The sequence below is a fragment of the Cygnus olor genome, chromosome 8, assembly GCF_009769625.2.
Source record: "Cygnus olor isolate bCygOlo1 chromosome 8, bCygOlo1.pri.v2, whole genome shotgun sequence".
Classification (NCBI taxonomy): domain Eukaryota; kingdom Metazoa; phylum Chordata; class Aves; order Anseriformes; family Anatidae; genus Cygnus; species Cygnus olor.
This window is the reverse complement of record NC_049176.1, coordinates 29,238,511-29,263,024: the sequence shown is the minus strand read 5'-3', so window position 1 is coordinate 29,263,024 and position 24,514 is coordinate 29,238,511. Positions and strand designations below refer to the sequence as shown.

Below are 24,514 nucleotides of genomic sequence, written 5' to 3'. Positions count from 1 at the left end.
GCCTCAGCTCCTCATCTGTGTCTGCACTCAAATGAATCAGCTATTGAACTGAAGGAAAGGAAATATAAATTGACAATGAAGAAAATGTTCACCCTGCAGCTGCAGAAGCAGCTATAATTGTCAAAAGTTGATTTTTATCCCTTCAGAGACCAGTAGTTTGGGGCACTGATCACATCATCTCATTCAATGTTTAGACTTTATATAAAAGTGTGGCTTACAGGTACTCCTTTAATATGCCTTTCATAATTCATTAAAATAAGTTTGGTGTGTGTGTTAATATCAAATGTGATTTTTGGCACACATTTAGAAAGGAAAATCAAAATTCAACCTACTCTTTTTAAACACTGCTACTGCTTCTTGTTCACTATCACAACAACAGCCTTTAATATTCTGACAGAACAATTTGAAAATAAAAAGAGTATTTGTTGTATTGAGACTTGTAACCCAGTAGTTTGTACGGCAGAAATGTCCTAGCTGGGGGTCAGACTGTTGCATTTACTCACCTTGGTTTTGCTGGGCTTGCATGCACAACTGTGCAATGACACAGTGCTGTAACTTATTTCATAGGCATCCCAAACAAATGCTAAATAGTCTGCTTTGGGAGTGATTTCTGACCACTTACATTTCCCGGACTGTGCCCTAGACCTCTCAGGCTGCTGCACTGAATTACCTGGAATAAATTCCTTGAACTCAGGTTGCCCTATTATCCTTGTTGTCTTTAGTGGAGCCATCATTTAAATGTTATGTTTTTCTGGGCAATTTCTTTGCCATGTAACTTTCCTGTCTTTACTTTGAAACTGTGCTTAAATACACAATGGAATGCCACAGTTTCTCCCTGTTCCTCTTCTCAAGTGTGTTTGGAGTAGTGCAGGAACGTTAAAAGACAGTCATCTTGTGAAATGCATGAGTTGTACAGGGGAGAAAAAATCAGCAATTTATTTGTTGGCATTTTGGGTATGTGTTATCCAGACCAGCTATCATTCAGTTCTCTATGACAGCAATTAGTCTACCACTGTACAGATATCATAGATGGCAGCCCACTGTTCAAGCCACTGGCCTGGAGAAGAGCTCTACTTCTACACATTAATCTTTCTTTTGAGGTCGAAACCTGCTTCTCTTTTTTGCTGCCTTCTTGTAGTTATTTTTCTTTCCGTCTGTGATGGCAGCAGCTCCTGAGTTGGGGAAGAGCTTTCCTTGCTGCTCTGCTCTCTCTCCCAGCAGCAGAGTTTCTCATCCCATGGGCAGAGCAGACTTTGTCCTCGCTGCCAGTTTTGTACTACCCGCCTGAACGCTGCTCCTGGCGGGTATTGTCTTTGTGAGTGGATGCCTCCTCGTTGCTGCTAAATAATATATGTCTGCCTTGAGATCAGCTGCATCAAGCATTTGTGGAAGCTGGGTCTTCCGTGCCTCTCGGATCCTCCGAAACATATTCCATGAGATCCCTTTGGTTCTCTTTGAGCTGTTTTTTTCGATTTTCTTAAAGATGCAGTTGAGTTTGGGCATGACAAAAAATCAATTCACTACAGCACTGAGACCTGCTCAATTTATAGGAGTAAATGCTACATGCATACTTCTTTACTTACATAACTGATATTTCTTATTTTATTACAGTACATACTTTTTTTAAGCTGAACTTTGAGGCTGATCCCTCTATAATGCTTGGTGGCACTGCCTAGCTAAGTAGAAGCCTTTTATTAGTTTTAAAGGATTTGTACACTGTCAGATGAACAGATGCTAACATGCATCTGTAGTCTGTCTCCACTGGGAACTGTATTCACCACTACTGTTTGGAACCAGTTGGACAATTTTTTAAACCAACTTCATGATAAAAGATTTTTTTTAATGTAAAAAAACTTTAGTGAAAAGCATCTGCTTTGTGTGTCTAGTTTTTTTTTTTTTTTGCTAGAACTAAAAATTGATGTACATCTTTTGACTTGAGAATTTCTGTTCAAAATATCAACTGTCTGTAGAAAAAGGAGATGGAGAAGATTTATCTGAGGACTTGTCAAAATTCTGTCCAGACATGGTGATGACAACTTCTGTGTTTTAGCTACTTATCATAATTTGTTGATGTTTTAGATACTCTTGTTTGATATTTGTATTCATGTGGCTTAAGTAAATGACTTAGTTGGGGTTTATTCCTAATTTTTCCATTGGCTTCCTTTGCAACACTGCACATAATTTTTCAAAGACATTGGCCAGTTTTGCATGCTTTATTTCAGGAACTGGAGGATGAGGGCAAAGAGGTGGGGAGAGCAAACCAACCTGGAGACCCCTTAGCCTAAACTGTGAGGTGCTCAGTGCTCATGTCTCCAGTCAGTGGTGGGTGTCTAGTATGAATTAACTATTAATGCTGTTGCAGAGCACTGGGCAGGCATCATCTGGGCATACAAGCTCCAGAAAGACAAAGTCAAACCAGAATTAGCATAGGGAAAAACTAATGGCATAATCCAAAGAATGGAGAGTCTACCATAACAGAGTTTGGCTTGTTGAACTCAGCAAAACAAAGCCTGAGAGGGAGCTGGAGGTACCTCTAAGTACCTTGATATAAACAGAGAAAGCTTAAAATAAATAAATAAATAAAAATCCACCAAAAAAAAAAAAACTAGACTATTTACACTAATAGACAGTATCAGCACAAAACCAAGCATGCAAACTGCCATGGAAAAGGGTGGTTTCTGTCCAGCAGAAGAGAAAGATTCTGAACAGCTCTCAGATGGAGGCAAGAAACTTCACAATTGGAGCATAAAACATCTGTGAAAGGGGCTTTATGTGCCGACTGTTTATGAGTGCATGGGGCAGAAGGTGACAGCCACATCTCCATGTGCTCCCTCCAAATTTCAGCTGCGATTAACCCTGCCTCCCACCCAGCGAACCCCCCCAACCTGCAGGTTTCAGACTGTTTCCATCTGTTGGCAATAACACAGATCTTCGCTATCTTATTAAGTACTGCAGCACTCTTGCTCACAGAAAGCATTGAGACACTCCTGAAGTGCTCATTCCTTTCACTGCTTTGCCTGTTATCCAAATCTTTGCACTCCAGTATCAGGGATCTGCGTTAGCTGATGGCACTAAACACTGGTCACTAAACAAGCCTGGAGCTGCAGAGGCTGTGTTCAAAACCAGACTCTTTTTTGAAAGCCACATTAACTGGCATTGAAATCAGAAAAGCTAAGTCTGTGCTAAAGTGTTAAATGTTTATAAATACTTGAGCTGTTTTCCAAGGGAAGCAATGCTCTTGGAGTAGTTTACACGTTCCCTGTGAGTATGGCTTCCGGACCAGCGATCTCTGATCCTCCCTAGAGCACCGTCCTTTCCTGGGCACCTTCAGTCCATCTCTGATGGAGGGACAAGAGCAGCGAATAGTTTGTCTTGGTGAAGCTCTTCATCCACCTCTACAGCCTTGTGCTGCTCTCCCAGTTTATGATCTGAATCATGCTTCCCTGCCCATTGATAACCAGTGGCCCAAGACTCATGTGGGTATGTTGTCTAACACAATTTCACTTTCATATTTAACCCAAATTAGCATTCCTTTACCACGCTGTTTCCCAGCTGTAAAATCCTTCGTGAGCAGGCAGAGACTGTCACAAGCTGGGCTGCATGGAGCCAGCAGCAGCTTCTCTTGGAGATGACTCATGCCATTTCAAACTATCTGGCTAATCACTAAGCTGAGATCTGCGGCTTTACAGACAATATATAATATTTGCTTTGCCTCTGTGCATTGCGTTACATTTTGGATCCTTTTCCATTAGGATTTGAAGCATATAGACTGCATCTAATCCAATTTATCCTGTTCATCTTGGCAATGCTGGCAATGCTGACAGCTCAGAGAAAACACTTAATTTGACTAAGTGTTTTCAGTTTGCTTCTCAAAATATTTGAAATCATTAAAGCCAGAGTACCCCTGTGCTGCAATACACAGTCCTGACCTACTTTAGCAAGTTAATTACAATTTGCAGATCCCACCGTCTTTGCTTATGCTGCAGGCTGGATGGGAGTTTACCTGGTTAAGGCTGGGCTCGGTGTTTGGGCATAATTCTCCTAGCTTGATGCATTTTAATGTGACTCTTGAGAAAGCACTTGAGCTGTCAAAGCAGAACCAGGGAACATCCCAACCAGGGAACAGCGTGGTGTGCTCTCTGTGCCACACTGCCCAAGGTCTCTATGCTGGGCGCTGGGCTCCCCAGGCAGATGCTCCCCTGCTGTAAGGCTGCTCGAGTCCTGGTATTCATGCTTGTATTCACTGCTGCCTGCAGTGCCTGAAGTTCTCGGAGATGCCAGGAAGCTCTCAGCATTCTGGGTGTTTTATGATCTGTTTTGTCACTGGGATCCACGTTTACTGTAGAACCAGTAATGATTCAAAAATGATGAAATAGGTGTCTAATCCCAATTTCGTACGAAGATTGCATGAAAGGAAAATCTCCAAATGGCTCCTTTTGAACTGCTGGATAGGAGCAGCTGATTAGGTATTTTAGTTTGGTGGCACTAGAGCATCTGCCTGTGATGGTGAGGCAACCTGAAATTGCCAGGCAGTGAAGGGCAGCTGATATGATCTTGCTACACCAACACAGCAATCACTTGCTTTATATCACATCAATGTGATATAATTTTCTTTTGATTTTTTTTAAAGGATTTGCTCAAGAGTTCCCGTTCAGAGATGCGTGCTGGCAAGTTGCAATACCACTGAGAACGGGAGGTCCGGAGCTGCAGCAGGAGTAAGGAACTTGGAAAATGCAACTGGTGCGGAAGAGCGAACAAGGTCACTGGTGACAAGGCTCTGCTCCATCTGTGCAGGCACGCTCTTGAGCAGAAGCATTCCAGCAACGTGGCGTTTTGTCGCATTATTCCGTTCCTTTTAAATTTCAATAGCTAGTTATTTGCCTGCCTTTGGTTGGGAAACAAAGCCCCTCTTTGTGCAGCAACACAACGTGGCTATCTCGTGTAACGGAGAAATGAAATGCAAATAACGCAGGAATTGTGCTTGTCTGGGGAAGAAGGCAGCATTGTCTAGTGACAAGAGCAGGAGAAGGTGGTGTTGCCCAGTGCCTCTGACAGTCCCAAAAGTGGAAGAAACCACAATTTGTGGAGTCTTCTGATAACACTAACATTAAAACCTCCCATGTCCCCATTTCATCTTTCACAGAATAGGGACAAAAATTACTCTGCTGTTTTGTGCAATTCAGCAAAGCATTTAAAATTGCACTTTATCTTTTTAAGTACACAAGAAGTTCACCAACTACCTGCACAGAGCAACGTTCACACAGAAGTGTTCTGTGACATTGGGTCCGAGTAATTGGTAAAGGAATTGGAGAAGTCTAAGTGAGAGCCATTAAATTACTGAATTAAGAAACTCTTTTAACCATTTTTTTTCCTTTTTATCCATTTTTTTTCAAGGAAGTGAGAATTTTTAAGTTAAATGTTAATATTTTTCTTTATCCTTTTTGTTCAAGCATGGTGCAAAGTGACTACTTAAAAAATACTGAAGAAAAAATCAAACAAATGCTAGGGCAAGGCAAACCTTTGAATTACCACTCAGAAATCCATTCTGAGTATTAATTTCTAGCACTGCCAATCATAAGAAATTAGGATTTTGCTCAGACTTGGGTCTCTTATTTTTGTTTTGTTTTACTGTGTTGCACAATGCCAGATTTCTTACTGGGTATGAATGCCTGAGGATCAGTTCTCAATGGCATTACAGGGAAATGAGAGGTTTTGTCCTGCTTTCAGCATATTCTCAGCATCTCGTTGGATCAGGCATTTGTTTAGCATTTTTAAGCTGTGCATACTCTTGCCACAGTTTTTTGTTTGCACCTATTTCTTTTCTGTCTTGTTTTACTCTGCTTTCTCCAGCCCTCACCTCATTTTCTGCTCCATCACACCTCTTTGCTACCTTCCAAGGTCAAATCCATAAGAGACGGGCAGCAAAGGAGCAAGGGGCTTGTTCAGTATCAGTCCCCCCCCCCCGCAAAGAGCAATGCTAACTTGCACTGTGCATATGAAGAGCTATTCAGAGCTCAGATTGGTGACAGTCAGGGGACAGTTTAACCTCTGGCATCAGCTAGAACTGGGCAGCGACATGAGCCAGTGCAGTCGTGCTAATTAATGTACCCTGAGGGGACACAGCGAGGCACTGGCCGGGTCCACCTGAGACATACTGCTGTTGGTACTGAGGTGCCAATTAGAGTGTTCCCTCGTAAAAATAACCCATGCTAAAAAAAAATTAAAAAGGCAAAATTCCAACTGAAGTAGATAAAGCAAGACCTAGACATAAAATAACAAAGTGGACTTAGTAATGTGGCTGTGTGATACATCGATACAAGGCAGGACAAGCTCTGCTGTCCCTGGGCTGGGCAGCAGCATCGGTGCTAACCTCCCCCACCTGGCCTGGGCTGGGGGCTGAAGGTGCTCACACCCATCATCTCGGGGCATCCTCCGTTAGAGAGCAGGGATGAACATCTCAGGGCCACAACCTCTGCGGCTGGCACGGGGATGTCTGGGAAAGGATCTCATCCTACACCAAATAGACACCAAATAGATCCACTTCAGAGTGAACAAGAAGTCAGGAGAGGCTTTGGTTCCTCTCCTGCTTCTGGTTTAACACCAGTAGTGCATTGTTGATTGCAGGCTCTCAGTTTCAAGTTCTTCTATGACCAGTCAGCAGTCCTCAAGCTGATTATCACTGCATTGAAAATCAAGCTGTTGTTGGAGTATGGCAGGGTCTTGCTTTCATCAGCTGACCAGTTCTTGATAACTGAAGCAAGGAAGCACTTTGTTCAGACTAGCTAGAGTCATGTTAATCTGCTTTTTTTCTCCGTAGATGTGTTTGTGGTGGATGGGGGATCTTAAGCATGTATGCACTTGAAATATCTGAATGTTTCTGATGAAGAAGACCCCAAGGACCCTAACCTCATGTCAAAGACAAACCCTCAGTATGCCTTTCTAGAGAATGCTCTTCCTTCAGCTGGATACAAGGAAATCAATTCTAAGATTGATGTAAGTGAGTATGTATCTTACAATATACTACTATTCCTCTAAAAATTATTTTATCAGAGTTTATATGGTGAAAGTACATAGCTATATGGGGCACTGCTTTACAGCTGACTGGCTGGTAGGAGAGAGGAACCATTTGGCGAATCAGACCAGACCAAATGGCATTCATTTGGTTAATCACCAGCTATTAAAATAGCATCAAATCATAGCAACCTATTTGTTTATCATTCAGGGCACAATTTTCTGCACAGTATATTCATAACTGCTGTACCCAAGCTAATTTTAAACGAGCCAACAAAGCCGTTTTTCAGCACTCTCCTGGGAAATGGATCTGTAGACTGATCAATCTCACTGCTTCTGGGGCTGAGGCCCCACAAAATCAGAGCTGATGACATTGGCGTTTAACTATGAAATAAACTAATGCTTGTTTTAGAGACATTTTTAAAGCTCTGCATGGTTTTAGTCTTTTGCATTACTCCAAGGTCCATTTGACTTCCAGTGTCTCCAAGCAGGCCATACCAACCATGTTCTCTCTAAGCATGAATGTTCAGGCACCACTGCAGACCACTTTGTGATTTCTATTAGAGACACCATTCAGCAATTCCTTGGTGGCTCCTCTCTTTTTCACCATGAATTCAGCAAATGATGAAATCCTTTTTCTTCAGCTCAGGAATATAACAGTAACTTTGATCTTGGTCTTCAAAGTGCTGATCCGTTCCTGAGGGCTGACACCTCGCTGCTGGAGTACAAGCCCTCAATAATTAAGGGAAGCAGAACACTAGAACTGTGGTCTGTGCAATGATTAAATCAATTGATTTTAGCACTGAGGTAAAAAATGGATGAGTAAAACCTTCCCCAAATACTTTTTTCATATAAGTAAATAAATACACAGTTCAAAATTTCTTTTCTGCTACAGTGGGTGTCCTCATAATCTAGCTTCCTCACTCATAACATACCTGCAGAGAAACTAGGACAAATTTTGGCTTTGCTGGCAGACCTGTTGCACAGATTCCTATGATGTTCATGCTCTCGGTACCGGCAAAATAGGTGTGTGCTTATTTTTAGGGTGCAATAGGATATGATGAAACCTCAGAGCCGTATTAAGGCTAGCTGAATCGTTGGCTTGACATTTCATTCTACACGTCAGTTGATTGGTCATTTTATCACCAGTTATGAAGTGAAATTAGATAATCTCAATGCCATATGGTATACAGTATTTATAGTTTAGTATGTTTTCCATATATGTGTGCTAAAGCCTGCTTCAGGGATTTGTTATGGTCCTTGTGTTTACAGGATTCGGGTCTTGGGTGAAAGAAGAAATTGACAGTTGCTAATGTTTGACTTAAACTGATACATCGGAGGCCACACAGGCGATCCCTAATTAAAGTCAATTCACACTTTCCATCCTTCGCCAGGGAGGCTGTCAGGTCTCTCTGGGACCAGACCCCAAGTCCACCCGGCTCCATTACCTCCAACAGCAACTGGGACTGAGCATCCCCCATCAGTTAACCTCCACCCCATCTCCTCTCCCAAACAGCCATGAGCGTGCGGTGTCTCCTCCAGGTCTCTGACACAGGTGGGCTTCCACTTGAAGCATCCCTACAAGGATTATTGTCAGCATTGGGTTTAACTTCAGAAATTCTTGCCTTCCATCAGAATGCTCCATTCCCCTTGAAATCTTGATAAATAAGGAGCTACAGGATTAATTATGTGGGACATTAGTCACTCAATATGTGTCATTATTTTCTCAAAACAAGACTAAATGAATGCCACAGAAGGGCCTTACAGAGATCTGCTTTTGGAGCTGACTCAAATATGATAAAATAGAAGCATCTTCTCAACCCCAAACATCAGTTGCCTGGTACAGGTGCCTACTCTGGGGACCCTAGTGAGCTGTATGATGTGAATACCCTTAATACAAATAATTTCTTCACTGTTTCTCATCAAAAAAGATCCCCATGCACATCTTCAGATCCAGTACAAGCAGCAGGAAAGCTGTGGTAAGCTTTAGAGCCGATGTGTTGGTCTGCTTGAGACCCAAGTCCCAGTCCTCATCCCTGTCTCTGCTGCCATGTCTTGGTTACTCAACGTTGTTGTAATGGCAGACACAACAGAAACTGGCTGAGACTGGATCATTTTATTTTTTTTAAGTGGTAAATAGTAATAACAATCAACAAACCCTGAGAGGGGAAAAGTGATGTTCAATTGCCCCGTAAGAACCCTGTGAGCATTGGAACAAAGAGGAGTTAATAAATGCTACAGCCAGGTTTTTTGGATGGGATTCTTGCAGAATATGATTTCATAATCCGCTGTCTCTAGTGAACAACAAGACCTCTGTAAACACTCAATATTCAAACAGAAAATTGTTTCTTGTAGGCTTCCATGGCACAAAATAAAAGCTCTGTAAATCTGGGCCTCCATATGTGGTTCTCAGCTGGTGTAAGTCCCTGAATGAATTACATGTGAACAGAGAAATTAATGCTACACACATGGTGGCCAAACTTGAAAGCAAAAATTGCAACTGAGAATATGCTGCAGTGGATTGTGAAATATTTGAAGATAAATGGAAGCTTGAGTCCTTGCTGATATAATGCATCAATGATGCATTTCAAGGGATACACAACCATCACAGTGAGGTATTACAATACTGAGATCATATTTGGGAGAGCACAAGGACTCGCGCATTAAAATCAAAGTCTGAATTTAATCAGAATGCAAAAAGGTAAGTTTGTAATATTGGCTCTTTACTGTGATTTTGAACAAAAAGTAATTGGGTAAAAAAATTGGCTTGCTCTTTTTAAAGAATCCCACAATTTACTGTTGCAGTACATGTGTATCCTATCTAGGTTTTGAAATGATTGTTTTCTAAAGCTTCTTTTGTTAATCTGTAAATGTTGATGACAAATTACCCAAGAGTTTTTGTACTTTTGAAGCAGTTGCAATCTTTTTGTTATAGTTTTTTCAACCCTCTGTAGGCAGGGGAGGAGGAAAGAATGTGCATGTTCCAGTGAATTCTAAATGAGGGCTGTGCCTCCCCTGTTTGTAAAAAGCCAAGCAAAGCAGTAAAAATAATAAATAAAACAAATGAATCCCTCTTTAATCCATTCATGAGCTCGGGTGTTTCAAGTAGACCATAATATTAAGACAAAGAGTTCTGAGAGAGATGGATCAGAGGAAAGGGCTATTGCTTAAACAATGTCAGCCTATTTAATTAAATTACGTATTTGTCAGCACTGTATTTTCCCATGTCCGGGATTCTTACTGTTGATTCAAGGCTTAAGGCCTAAACAGAAAGGGCAACAACTGCTGCGTATTTGATCCTGAGCAAGCTGTGGCCTTTGAAATGCCAGCACTTGACGTCTGGGAGAATGCTGGAGTGCTTTTGGGTAAGAGAGGGCACCAGCAAAAGAGATGATGAAAATATGTTCCCCCCATGTATCTGACAGTGCCACGGCATCCTGAAGTGCGTGGGGAACCTCAGTGAGAATTTTTAAGCTTGGTGTTATTTCTACAACAGTTTACTTGCATTTATCACAAGGACAGTTGGGTCTGGTGTAGAGGACCAAGAACAGGGCCAGAAGCCAGGAACTCTCAACTCCTTCCTTCCTTTGTCTGCAATGGTTTGGCAGGTTTTTCTAATATATAAAATCTATAGTTTAGTCATGGACAATTGCAAATGTTTATTGCCTTATGGTCAACTTTTAAACTGTTTTCATAGCTGGTTTGTTGCACAAAATAGGCGGCTGTGTTTCGCTTCCCTAGATGGGTATCTTCTGCTTCAGACTACACAGCAGGGCTGGAGAGAGCCACTGGGACTTGCAATGCAACAGCTTAGGATGAAGCAGCAGATAAATAAACCTTGCAGGCGTTAGGCCAGAGTACCAGCTCTGTGTGTGTGGAGAGAGCTTAGCACTCAGTCACTACTCCTGTATACGTAATAGAAATTTGAGTATTTTTTCTCTTATGTACCCATACCAGTTTTGTTTTTTAAAAAAAATGAGGACAGAAAGTGGTCTTTGGTTATGAAGAGCACAATCTGTCCTTTGTCCAACTCTTTGAAGCATCTTTGCCAGTATTTTGTAAGCACATTCCCTCTGGCATGTCAAGCAGGATTCGTTCTGTAGCTGGAGTGAACATGTTGGCAGGGCACCCTGACTTCCATAAGGGTGACATTGGTGACATTGGTCCCTCCTTGCAACTGTTCATAGAAGAGAACTCTGCTGAGTTGCTTTTTTGAAAGTCCACCAAGTAATCCGTAAGTCTTATTGGGTGATATTGGCCCAACTTGCTATGTCTGCCTCCTCTTTCACATTTCATTTACAGAGAGCCCATATAACCTAGGTACCTCCTTTTTCTTTCTGTTGTACTCGAAATGCCCATGAAATTCCTGTTTTAAAAGGCTGGATCAGCTCTTCCCTGATACGTACGAGTAGTACAGATTAACACCTGCTTCTGCTCACACTGATTTTAGTGGCATAAAACAAGTTGAGCTCAGTGCTGTGGGATCATGCTCTCAATATCCTGAATGCTGAGCGCAGAATCTGGCTATTTTAGACTAAATTGAACTTAAATTGTGCTTGAAAGATCATGAAAAATGTGAGCATGAGCACCATATTCCTTGAAATACACCATATATGAATTGGGACAAATAAGGCACATTTTTATCTGCCAAAATTGCTAAGTGTGGAACATAACAGAAGCAGTGTGCACTGTCGGCTTTTTTTAAGCTTTCATTTTGGGATTGGATGTTTTACTTGAAGAAATGTCTTAGTCAAATACAGGTAATAGACTTTGAGCACTGATGGGGAGAAATTCAGCACTTCACATCTATGCAGGGGCCTGACTTCCTAGCTAAGAGTTTACAGTGCCCCCAAGTACACTTGTCCCTGCTAACAAGCCCACCCATCTCTCTGCCACTTGAATTAGCTTTTTCCAATGAATTTTCCCATTGCTGAAAGAACTGTCTTCGTTTTGCTGGAAGTTCAAGGTGAGACAATTTTTCTTTCAGAACTGGCTCTGTTTCTCCCAAGCTATGTCAAGGCATGGCTTTCCCTCCTGCTGAACATGCAATTTTAGCAGCTTTAAGACTAGGCAATCCTTTAAGTGCTAACATAAGTTCCATAAATGGGAACTTTATGACCCAGGGAACGACTTTCCCAGGTGCAAAGGTCTGCCCCCAGGCCATCTACCCACCCAGCACACCCAAACTCCCCCACACCTTCAACCTGCTCATCTGCAGAGTTGTTTAATTTTGTAACTCCAGTTCATGTACAGTTGGACCACACAACCTGCTCATGGGGCTGCCTTGGTCTCTCTAAATGGCTGATGTGATCCCGATACCTCTGCACTGCAGCCTTCATTTCATCCTCTCAGCAGGGTGTGTAGGAAGAGAAGTGTCCCCTCTGCGCCTGCAGAAGAGGAATCGGGCTGCAAAGAGGGACAAGGCTCACGTGAGCTGGCTCAGGCATGGTATATTGGAATGGAAATTTCACAGCACCGGGCTGATCACCACCTTATCCCCCTGCAACAGAGCAAATGGGCTGCGTGGTGACAGTGAAAATTTGAAGGAACTTTTGTAAAGTCAGACTGAAAATCTTTTGGAACGCTCTGGCTAACTGAAGAGGCAAAGGCAAAAACGTCTCTGTGAGTTCTAAATATTTCATTTGCCATCTTGCCTAGCTATTTTATCAGGCATTCCACTTAAATATGATTTCAAATAACACTTGAAATGCTTTATTTTAAAATCTACTTTTTTCTTTTTTTTTTTTTGGGGGGGGGGCAGGGTTGCATTTTTTTTTGATTGAAGCCTTATTTATATATTTATCTATTTATTTATTTTTGCGCATCATGCAGTTTAGATGCATTCCTAGCAGTTTGAGCTCTGGCTCTGATGTGTGTGAGGAGCACGGCTGCTCTAAACCCGCCCCGCATTGAAAGGAATGAATATTAACTTTTGTTTTCTTCAGAGTGACTAATTGAAAATTTAAATATTTAATGAGCTATTTCTAGCCAGAAGGGAGGAAAAATAAATAAATAAATAAATAAATAAACAAATAAAAGGCAGCACGCATGCTGAAGCTTGGCAGCCCAGAGCAGACAGGAATTGGTGCTGCCACAGCCCGCACGTGGGACGTCTCTGCCAGGAGCCCGTCTGCGCCCACGCTCTGCTCCCAGCCCTCAGCCCCTAGTGCGTCACCCACGTCCAGCGTTTCAGCCAGAAACTGAGTCCTCGCTCCATCGGGGTGTTGGGGTGAAATTCAGTTCTACGCAGATAAAGCCCGTAATCAAAACAAATGGCATTTCTAATTGAGCCAGGCCCTCATGGTAATGAAGGGCAGCAGTCATGTAGAGATCGCTGCTTCGTGCTTCTCTCCTCGTTTGGGAGACTGAACTAATTTATTTATGAAACCCAAGCAGCACGCCAGATTAGCCATATAACTAGCTATCTGCGTTGCTGAGATTCGCTTGTTTGCTTTCTCATGACATTCAAGTGAACAAGCTATATGTCAATGAAAGCGTTGGCGCTCTATCGTATATTATAGACTAGTTTGAAGTGCAAAAAAAGATCCTGCAATGGGGCTACACGCGGTATTTTTTTTTCCAGTGAGCATATGCTGCGAGTGGGAATGAACCGTATAATGTGAACGAAGGTTTCGTTAACGATGATACGTAGCAGCCCCTGGGTAAAAGAAGAGAAAGCAAACCTGGAAACACCGGTAGGCTTCGTGGGCTGCTACCTGTGCGGAAGAGGCAGGTGCAGAGACATAGTGAGGGCAACAGCAGCATCTGCTCTTCCCCCTTGCCTCCCTGCAAGCGCAGCATGTTTGCCAGGCCCAGGCAGCCTGGATGCAGGATGAGTCCCTTTCTGTGCAGCCAGCCTCCAGAAAGTGGTTTTGCAGCCAATAGCAAAGCGCTCGCTTCCTCGGGAGGCTCTAAGATTTCTCTCAGGCAGAAGGGAAACATTTCTGTTGGGAAATATTTTGGCCAAATGTCTCCCACATCCCATGGCTCTGGTTTTGAAGGCTCTAGCTTAACCATTATGGAAATCTCAACAGGTCTTTGTTTCCTCCTGGCAGGCAGGGGAAGGTGACCTGCGGGCGATGGGACAGTGTTGCAAACCTCGTGTCCCACTGAGCTCCTCCATCCTCATCCTCCCCGCTACAAAAGGCACCCAGAGGTGCCGGGGGGCCCGGGCTGCTGAGCCCAGCAATCCTTCGGTGGGAGCACGGGATCATGGCTTTGCCCTCCTGAACTCCAGCAACACCTGGATAAGGGTCCTGGATAAGGGTCCTGAGTAAGGTCCTGGACTTTTCCTTTGCCCCCTTTTATTCTTTATCTGCTTTTTGCTGTATCAGGGCTTATCCAGAGGAGCAGCGGCACCCCACGAGGAGGCACGGCTTAACCCCAGCCCTGCTGCCCCGGGGAGGCGGGAGGGAGGCCGGAGGGAGGCTGGGGCCTCTGCAGGGCTGCGGGCCGCCGTTGGGGAGCGCGGCTTTGTGCGAGCTGCGGATGGCCTCTGCTGGGAGCCGCCGCTCACTGCAGCGAGCCCCGGCCCCCGGCTGCCTCCCCCGGCCCCATGCCGCCCAGCAAGCAGGCTCATGGCCTCCCGGAGGTCGCTGAGGCCTTGGCAGTGGCGGCCACTCGCAATGTAGTTTGTGCCTGGGTCAAAGGGCAAACGGCCCCCTTTCACCTCCCCCCCCCCCCCTTTTCTTTAAATTTATTTTAAAAATTATTTATTTATTGCTTTCTTTCACCCTCCAAGCTCTCACAGGGAGCTGGGCTGCACACTGGCCTCGTGTCCAGGCCTTGCTGGAGGCCGGGGCACGGCGAGGCAGGCACCTGGGAGCCACCCAAGGGCACCCGCGGTGCTGCAGGCCCTGCGCAGGAGCCAGATGCAGTGAGGGGAAGAAAAAACAAAAAAGGAATAAAAAAGAAAAAATAAATAAAAACAATCCCTTCCGCGGCTTGGCATCTGGGCGGCACACGTGCCAAGCGGTGCGGGAGCAGGGGGAGAGGAAGCGGCTGCGGGCTAGGGGCGATTTGGCACCCCAGCAGCCCACAAACGGTTTGGGTTTGAGCTGAGAAGCTAACGGCTGGCGCTAATGCAAAGGGTGTGTTTGGTAAATTTGAAAAGCCCGTGCTGAAATTAAAAAAACTCCAGCCTGGCGGTTCTGCAGGCTGAGTTCAGCAAAGTCAAAATGCTCCAAAGAAAGGGAGGCTTTGGGGGGGGTCGGAGGGGCTGTGTGGGATGCAGGCGCGAGGAGGGGCCCCCATCCTGTATCTGTTTCAGTTGTGACACTGCAGGATGCACTGATGGTGTCCTGGGACCGTTCAGCACCGACAGGCAGATCCTACAGCTAACATCCTACTTGGTTGTTTAATGTTCAAGCCTGTACGAGCTGCTTGAAGCAAGATATAAAGCAGGTGTTAGAAGCCTCTGGAAAGTTTGCTGTCAATTACTGTGATTTCCTCTCCCCAACAAAGACTTACAAGCTGAATGGATCTTTTCAGTTATGTAAATGCACTTTTCCATAAATATTTTGCGGCAGAAAACAAAAAAATGTCTGTGGGGGTTGTGTGTGTCTTGTTGCTGATGATAGCAGCCCACTTGCATTGCTGGGGTCACGGAGGTGTCCAGGCTGGTGGCCACACTTGTCGGCTCTGAGCAGGGCTGTTGGTGTCTGACACCCTGACATCCCAACATCCTGACACACTGAAACCCTGACATCCCGACACCCTGACATCCCAGCACCCTGACATCCCAGCACCCTGACATCCCAACAGCCCGACCTCCCAGGCACACTCTGTTTGCTTTTAGGATGGGGACAGGACGTGGTTTCCAATTTTGCAAAATCAGGCTTGAATAAGTAGTGCCTCACTGCTACTGATTTATTAGAACACCCCTCCTCACCCCAAAACCTGAGAGGAATATGTCTGCACGTGTCATATACCAGTAATCGCGATACAGTGGATGAGACTGGGAGGACCAAGCTTGAGCTTTGCTCTCCAGCTGGTAGATGTCTGGCGCGTTCAGCAGGTGATGGTGCCTGCAACTGGCAATGTACTTTTGGGGAGGGAAACCTAAGGGATGTGCTGCTTTTATGATATACCTCAAAAGTCCTTGGAGAAGAGAAAATGGCAAAGATTTATTTTTCTTTTTTGTATCTCGTGGTAGTTGGCAAGGATGACCTTTATTGAATGAAACATTATTTCTAGTAATTTCTTTAATTCCTTTGCAGTTCAAAAAAGTTTGAAACCCTATCTCCCAGTGCTTTCAAGCACTAAAAGTTCATCAAAACCTGAATGTACTTACCTGCGTGCATTCAAGGTGACAACTTTCTTAGTACCAGCTGAGCCGTTTCCATAAACAGCCTGATCCCATATTGCCTTGCCCCAAAATGGGCTGAAGAGCTGCATAGGGGTTGGAAGCTACATCACGTCTCCAAGAGCATTGTTTTGAGTCTTCCTGCAGTCACTGAGTCACTGACTTTCTAGGTTACTTGTTAAATTTGGCTTGTGCCTGCCTGTGCTTTCAGACCACATCGGGGGGTTGGCAAGCTGGGGCACCAGCTGAGTGAGAAGCACTTGGATGCCATGGTGGCAAGGACTATGCACGTGCCCATGGAGCGTGGCACCGAGGGAGGGCTCTAGCCCCAAAATGTACTGAAGAAATTGCCAGTACCTCACTAGTGAGCGAGGCCTCCTGTGGGGGCGGCTTGGCCAGCTCTCTGCTCCGCAGGTTGGTTTGGGAGGGACTTGCAGAGCCCCGCAGTGCTGCTGCCACCCCTGTGTTTGCAGGAACAGCAGCGAGGACAAAAGGATCCACCGAGGGCTGCTAGCACAGGGTTAACCCCTGGGGAGGGGTCCGAGCTGCAAGTCCCTGCAAGGTGGAAGGCCATGGAACAAAAATACCAAAATCCTCCCCTGAGGAATGAGCAGCTGTGGGAGGGAGCGATGGAGATGGGGCACCAACACCTGGTTTAGGTGCCAGCATTGGGCCATGGGCTGTATGGGTTTGTGCAGGCTCTGCTGCATGACTTGGCATCGGCATCACAGAGGCAACGATGTTGTCTTTCAGTGGAAGCAGTTTGGGCTTCCTAGGGCACCAAATGTGTAGTATTTAAAGATCACAACACTCTGGTCTTAATTTCCAGAGAGAGATGGTGTGCCTTTTCATAAATAACATGATCACTATGTTCTAAGATTTTAGAGGAGCCACGGTTTCCATTCTAATTCCCCCCCTCTTTCCTACAGGACGGATGCCACCGTACATGCATGATGACACAGAAAGCCTAGAGGATAGTTTTACCGTGCAGCTGACAGATGGCAAGTGCACAGTCCAAGGGACACTTTACATCTACATCACGCCAGTCAACGATGAAATCCCTCATCTTTCCAGGTTAGCTATCTAAGTAACATTCAGTGCATAAAGACTTAGGAAAAAAAAATGAAATAAAAGAAAGTGACCCCTCTCTCCACAAGCATCTCCAGGCTCACCCTGGTGCAGAGGAGATCATGCTTTCTTCTCCTGTGTCCCTGAAAACTGGATGGTAGCAAGTAGAGCCCCACAATACCATCCAGCAAAAGCCCTTTGTGCAGAAATAGCTGTTTTGTAGTCTCTGGGTAGAGGCTTGCTTGTTTTTAAGTTAGTGGCAAAAGTCTGGTTGTCTTCAATGAGGCTAGAACTGCTCTTTTTTCACACTCTAGGACTCTCTCCTGTTTCCTTTAATCCCTTCTGTACTTCTTCTCCATTCCCTTTAATCTATTTTAATGGTGAATCTTGTTGGGAAGAATGTGGCATGTTTTGTGTTTTTTTTTTAATACTGATGGTCCAAAGCCCGTTGAAGGCAGTGTTCATGCTCACGTTCCTTCCAGGAGAGCCAGAGTGCTGCCCCTGGGAATAAGGCTTCAAGCAAAGGTGAGGAGCAGTCTGGCCCCCAGTGCCCATGCTACATGGAGCTTGTTAATTGTCTCTGCTCACAAGGGTAAAGTCCTTCTGAGAGCCTTTCACCATAAAGAAGTCAGCCATGAGATTGCTGAATGGCATTGCTAGTCCACACCCTGTCACGAGTGTAGAGGTTGAGTTTCTCTATACTGGAAGATGCCTGGCCTGATGATGGGAGATGTGGTTTCACTCACTTCATGGCTGTAGCACACGTTTCAGCCTAATTAGGATTTCTACTCTTAAGAACTCACAAGTTGAAAAAAAAATAATCCTGTGGAGATGCTGAATCCCTCCAGAAATGCCAGATCTGGCCTAAAAAAAAAAAAAAAGAGAGGATTAAAATATTGATTTTGCTGCTTGCCTTTTGTAGACTCTTTAAAAGATTCCCACAAGCCATAGGGGGAAGAGCAACAGTAAGACCAATACTTCGGTGCCCTCTCTGCATGGTGGTGGTAACAGCGTCTCCTTGACTCACAAAAATAGTTTGCAGAGATAAAAATATTTTCTATTCTCATCCCACAAGAACTTTTGGGACTTGAAAAAAAAACACAACTTTTGTCTCAAAGAGAGAGAGAAAAAAAAACAAGCTCAAACTTCTGTGAAGTATAAAAATAATCCACTCATATCAATGTTAAATTTAGATCAAATTAGCTGCAATGTTGCATCTAAATTTTAATATTTTGTGGTTGTTACTATGGCTATTACTATGCTTTTTATTGTGTATTTCTTTTACAAAATGAAAGCCATCTTTATTCCCCAAATGAATTTCTTTTTAGAAATTGGCAGAAGAAATATTTCAATAAACTCAGACTCCTTGCGTTATGCTGCCCAATTTTTTTGAAATAGGAGATTTGTCCAGGTCTGGCTCTAGCAGGGCTTGAATCCCCATTTTCAGAGCACAAGAAACGTGTTTGATCACAAAATACCTGGTGAACTCCAGTTGCGAAGGTAAGCACGAGCTTTCATTTTGAGGCATACATCAGCGCACATGTGAAATAACATGTTTCTCTGCCTGGGTTGCTGGGGCCCCTTTGCTGGGCTCCTTTTTGCAGAGGGAAGCTGGAAGAAAATGGTGCAGGTCGGCCCTGGCTGGAGCAGAGCAGGGGGGCATCAACGCTCACCCATTCAAAAGGGCTTTGGCTCTGTTCCCAGGGCATCACGTGGGCATTTCAAAAAACTTCACAGAAGTAGTAACCAAGGAGTAGTTTCAAAATGGACACGTGTCCCTGCTCCTACCAGTGTCTCTGAAGAGCTCCCAGCCCCTCTTGGCTCAGGGGAAGCTTTGCCCCAGCCTCCTCCTGCCCTCCTTGCCAGAGTCGTGCCTACATCTGTAGTTTCTTTACCCTTCTCTTCTCATCCTGTTCCCTTCATTGTGTGTTTTTTTTTTTCTTGCACATCATATTTCCCCATCTTTTCCCATTTCTTGCAGTTTCCCCATCTTTTCCTATTTCTTGCAGTTTCTCCATCATCATCTATCTGAAATGGCTTTACTGGATTCGTGTGGTTGCTCCTACCTAGTGTGAGCAACCCTATGGAGACACCTCTTGTTTAATCTTTTAATTTCCATGTTATTTTCTAGTCTGTCAGAGGCAAGCTTCATCTCTCAAATGCCATTTACTCCTTCTTAGTCCATAGACCAAGTTGAAGCCTTTTGTTGAAATGGGAGGCAATGCAAGGGCAAAAAAAGTGCCAGTATCACTATTTTTTTCCCAGTTTTTCACTTGGCCATGTTGCTGGGAGCACACTCTCCTTCTGCACAGAGCCATGAAACCAAAGGACAACATCAGAGAAAAATCCCACGCTTGTAAGTGGCAAAGCTTTCTGTCCCAGTCCCAGGGCAGCATATTTGTTGAACAATGTTTTTTAAAAATTATGTCTGCTTGATGCTAAGAGGAGCCTGCTCATGCTTAATAAATTGGAGAAGTTGCTCAAAAATACTTCATCCATATGAAAGTACAAGCCCTGTACGGCTGCCAAGAGAAGTGAGACCTGTGGTGTCATGCCGAGCAGGCGATGGCCACACGAATTAGAGAAGCTTAGGTACAGATCCCTCGCTACCACAGTTTTCCCTGAGACGTGAAAATGTAACAGGGAAAATACAGCACAGCATCCGATCTTCCAGCCAGATCTGCCTCTTTTGGACACGTTCATGGGCTGTGCACCAGGCAGCATAACAGAAACCAAAATAACATCTTTAAATGACAATTCCTGCAGCACATGCACGTATTGTAATTATCCTTCTCCCCCAGCTTCATTATTGCTGCTCTTAGTGAATTCTTGCCCAGCCTCTCGTAGTACAGCTACCTTTCCAACGCCAGCCTGGACAAGGCTGAGCTCAGCTGTGCTGTCCCCGTGTGCCCAGTCTGCAGCTGGAAGGGACAGAGGCTGCGGGATTGTGTTATCTGCCCTTCTGGGGACGAGGGACATCCCCGGGCATCCTGCAGCTCACGGCTTGACTTCACTGGTAGGGTAAGCAGCAGGACAGGAGGCGTGTTTTTATCTGAAACTTTCTGCATTTCGGTGACTCTGGTAGGTCCCTTGCAGGATTTCCTTCTCGGTTCCTACCTGGGCTTCAGAGGTGCCCATAACTTCTGTACCTGCTGTGGTTGGAGCTCACCCATCACCCTGTGTGGCACTGGGGTGAGCTGGCAGTGATGCCCCAGCACCACTCAGCAGCATCCCAGCCCCATCGGAGCACAGCTCCAAGGGAAAGGTCGGCCCCTGCAATCACTTCTTGCCATGTGTCTCCTCCCACCACCCTTCTCTCTAATGACACATTTTAGCTGACTTTTATATCAGTTTGCTAAGCCACTGTGCTGTCTTCTTCCTTTTATAATTAAGCAACTGGAGAAATCCTTTGAGGTCAATAAATTCTGAGGAGGCTTACATAAAACAGAATATAAAGTGGAGAGCCCTGCCATCAGAAGCCAGTAAAAGTCAGCCTCTTTGTGCGACACCTCCACAAATGGCATTATGTCATTGCATAATATTAGTAAGGAACGGTAAGATTATGTTTTTTTGTTCAGAGCTATAAAAAGTAATGAGTCTCACATAATCTACTGAAGTGAACGGGAGGGGGGAGCACAAGAGGGGAGGGAGGGAGGTGGTTGTAAAAGCGAGCCTCCATTTTTTTGGCATCGTGAGTACATTAGGAAATCTAGCTTGTAACACCCAAATAGACTTTAATGTGCTCTGTCGTGTGGATTTCATTTGTTTTGTTTTGCTTTGCTTGCTGGGAACACACACAAAACCCTTTCAGGAGTCAGGTGGTCTTGCCTGACAAATTTTGTTTCGGTAAATACAGCGTAATAATCAGAAACTGGAAAATGTGGTGGGGCCGGTAAGGATGGCTTTATTCATCCTGGGCTGCCACACAGTCCTGCAAGTGTCTCGGATGCTGCTGATTCCAGCTCAACGAAGCCAACAGTATTATTCTAAATCTTCCCAAACAGGGTGACACATTTCCGGACCTAAATATTTACTTGCTCCAAGTAGGAATTCAAGTGCCTGGCCGGCAAATCTTTGGAGTCATTCATGTTGGAAGAGGAAGGAAACGATGCTCTGAGGGAGGCTTTGTGCCGCAGACCTGAATGCACAGGTTGTATGGGAGTTAAATGCGAACTGTGAAGGCTGGGGACTGAGCAGGATGCTTCCCCTGAACATACACAAGCACATGGGCGAGCAGTAATGTGAGATATGGGCTGGGCTTTGGGCATGGGGAGCCGAGGGCAGTGGGAGATGGTCAAAACGAGAAGCTCGCCTGCTCATCCTGCTCAGTTCTGGTACATACACGTTGGGATGGGATGGCAGGAGAGCACTGTGGACTGAGCATGATAAATACCAATACCTCTCAGGCTGGGGCGAGGGGGAAATATTTTAGCAGCGATACTCAGCAACCAAATGAGAGGACGGCTTCTCTTCACACGCCGTGACTGCTCACTAATGCACGCATGAACTGACTGTCCTTTCTGTCAAACAGCTTCATTAGCATTCCTTTTCATTCTGTACTGGAGTTAAGAGAGATTACATCGAGAGTTGGCTGCCTATCAGTTGGTCTGATTTTATGTGTTTTTAAAATATGTGCTTTTTACAGGACAAAAAATGGGTCCGGAGCCTCTGTGTAAGCAGCAGCTACCAGGGCTGGTGGCTGGTAGCTCTCTGGATCACCTTGCGTGCTGTGGGATATTCATCCAAACTACGTGCAAGTCCCCCAAACACCACTGGGATGCCTTGCTGGAGCTCACCGGGCTGCCTGGTGAGTGGGGAATAGCAGGAGAACCATCAGCAACAGCTACTGTCAGGAGGCAAAATTACCAATATTAATGCAGGGAAGCGCGTATCCAAAATGCAGCGGCTACAGTGGCAGCCCTAGGAGGTGCTTCAGCCTGGTGGGTTTTAGGTGGTTCTAGGTTGGAAAAGATGCAGTTTTTAATGCGCTAAGCTATGTCCTACCCACCTCTGCTCCTCCATGCTCCAGGAACAGTACCAAGGTCCCGTTTGTCTGCAGTCCTACTCACCCTGCTTATTTCTCAAGTGATCCCTCTCTACATACTTCCATCAGATCACAACTCTTTTCTAACTTGCCTTCCTGGCACCCTGTAATTTTTCTTACCTTGCAAATATATCGGTCAGCTTGCGTAGGGCCATCAGAGCTGCTCTCGCTCTTTTCTCTTTCTCCTTCCTGAAACCTTATCTGAGGTCTGAGAACTTGGGGATTTACCCCAAGCAGCAAGGCATGGTGTGCCACCAGCACCTCTGATAACGTCACCAAGGGCTGCCCAGCTGCCAGAAACCCTGCGTGGGTCACAGCACAGGAATTGAGCAGGGCTTTACGGCCCATGCTCCGCTTCTCCCAGGCTTTCTGGTGCTGCACACTTGCTCCCCACGTGTGCTGCAGGTTTGGTGCATCCCGAGGCGTCGGAGCCTGCTCGGACGTGCTGCAGACAGCTGGGGAGCCCCGCCAGCCAGATGGTGGAAAGGCTCCCTGCACCTGAATCCTGAAAAGCATTTGTTCTCAAAAAAAAAAAAAAGTAATAGTAATAATAATAAGGCTGAGGGGGAGGATTTTGTTTGCAGATGCCTGTGCCGGTTCGCAGCAGCGCAGGGTTAGCCAAGGGGGCTGGTCCATGCCATGTCCCTTTGCCCGTCCGCTGCGAATGTTGCCGTGTCACCTGGGGTGTGAGGCTTCTGCTCGTGGTGTCTAGACGGGTGATTACTGAAAATTAATTAAACTGAAGGAAATTAGGCTGGAAGGGGAGTAGGCTCCTGGGAGGGGAAAATGGAAGGGAAAATAGGATCCTGGTGTTAACCCTTTCCAGCCACTGAAATAGGAACATCTCTTAAATGCTCTCGGGTCAGCCTGACGACATGCTGAGCGTGCTGTGCTGTGATTTCAGGAGCTCTGCTGCGTATGCGAACCCCCAGCCTAGGCGTGCCGAGCACATGGGGTACCAGCAGCCCTGTTCTCCCTCTGCCTGTGCCTCTATTGCTAGGCAGACCTGCAGCAACTTGCAGATCCGCAGTAGGTTTGAAATGAGGTGGTCTGGTTGGGGGTAAGGTCAGATGCTTGGCTGTAATCCGATAATAAATCGGAGCTTTATAGGGATGGGACTGGAGGCTTTGACAACACTGCATCCTGGAATAGGTTTCGATCAGGAGGATACGGACAGGTCTCCCCGTGTTTTTACACAGTCTCTTACCTGCTCTTCCCTCTCCTAAAGCCTCTCTTATATAGCTTTTCAGCATGGTATCCAAGTGCTTTGTGCCTTCCCCTTGGCACGAAGCCACCGTCTGGCTAGCGAGCAAATACAAACTGTAACACCTGGGTGTCAGCTATGAACATTAGGGTGTGCTACAATGGACCCATCTGTAGTACTTGGCACATGCCGTAGATTTTTATATGTGGTTGGCTGAAAAGCAGGATCAGAGAGAGAGAGGAGGGAGAGCAGGGGAAGAGGGCTCCGCTGGGCACGCAGAGAACATCGTTTTGGCAAAGGTGCCAGTAGGTTTCCATGGGCTTGTCTGCTTTTTCTCTCAGCTCATGCATTCAATAAAAATATCCAGGTTGCTTCTAAGAAAAGCAGGAGTAGATTTCCCCAAAGAACAAGCTTAGAAGCCTTATCCTTTGTCTCCGGAGAACAAATCTAATGCTATAACTGGATTTAATAAGAATAGATTTAATGGTAATAGATATAGTAAAAACTGATTTAATAATGACTAGTTCCATTGTTCTTCCACATGCAATAGGTCTTGCTGAGCGACCCCCCAGCGCCCCAGCTGGGTTTGGAGGGAGGAGGGTGTTGTGCTCAGAGCCAGCCTGGATTTCGGGCCGCGTCGGCTTCGACAGCATTGCATCCAAGAATATTGTTCAGTCAGGAGGAGAGGGACAAGGGCCACCTATGGTATGTCCACACTGGTATCCTGAGCCCAATAAGCCATGATGGATCCCAGTTTTACTTGGTGGATGGAAAAAAAAAACATGTCCCCATCTGAAAGTGTCTGTGTATCTGGGGAAACAACAGCAAGGTAGGGAAGGAGTATACAGCAGTAAAAGGAGCCATGGCTTACGGCACTGGGTTC

At 45.3% G+C, this 24,514-nt stretch overlaps 1 long non-coding RNA gene across 7 annotated transcripts in view; it reads left to right on the top strand.

The window, feature by feature from the left end:
• LOC121074081 overlaps positions 1-24,514 on the top strand; it is a 51,900-nt gene that overhangs the window by 21,006 nt on the left and 6,380 nt on the right. For 6 of the 7 annotated variants that reach the window (XR_005822100.1, XR_005822104.1, XR_005822103.1 and 3 more), the window contains 4 exons: positions 3,304-3,480; positions 4,631-4,759; positions 6,818-6,993; positions 17,245-17,389. This is a non-coding gene — a long non-coding RNA (uncharacterized LOC121074081). The remainder of the gene's footprint in view (positions 1-3,303; positions 3,481-4,630; positions 4,760-6,817; positions 6,994-17,244; positions 17,390-24,514) is intronic. The other variant, XR_005822105.1, reaches the window with a different exon arrangement.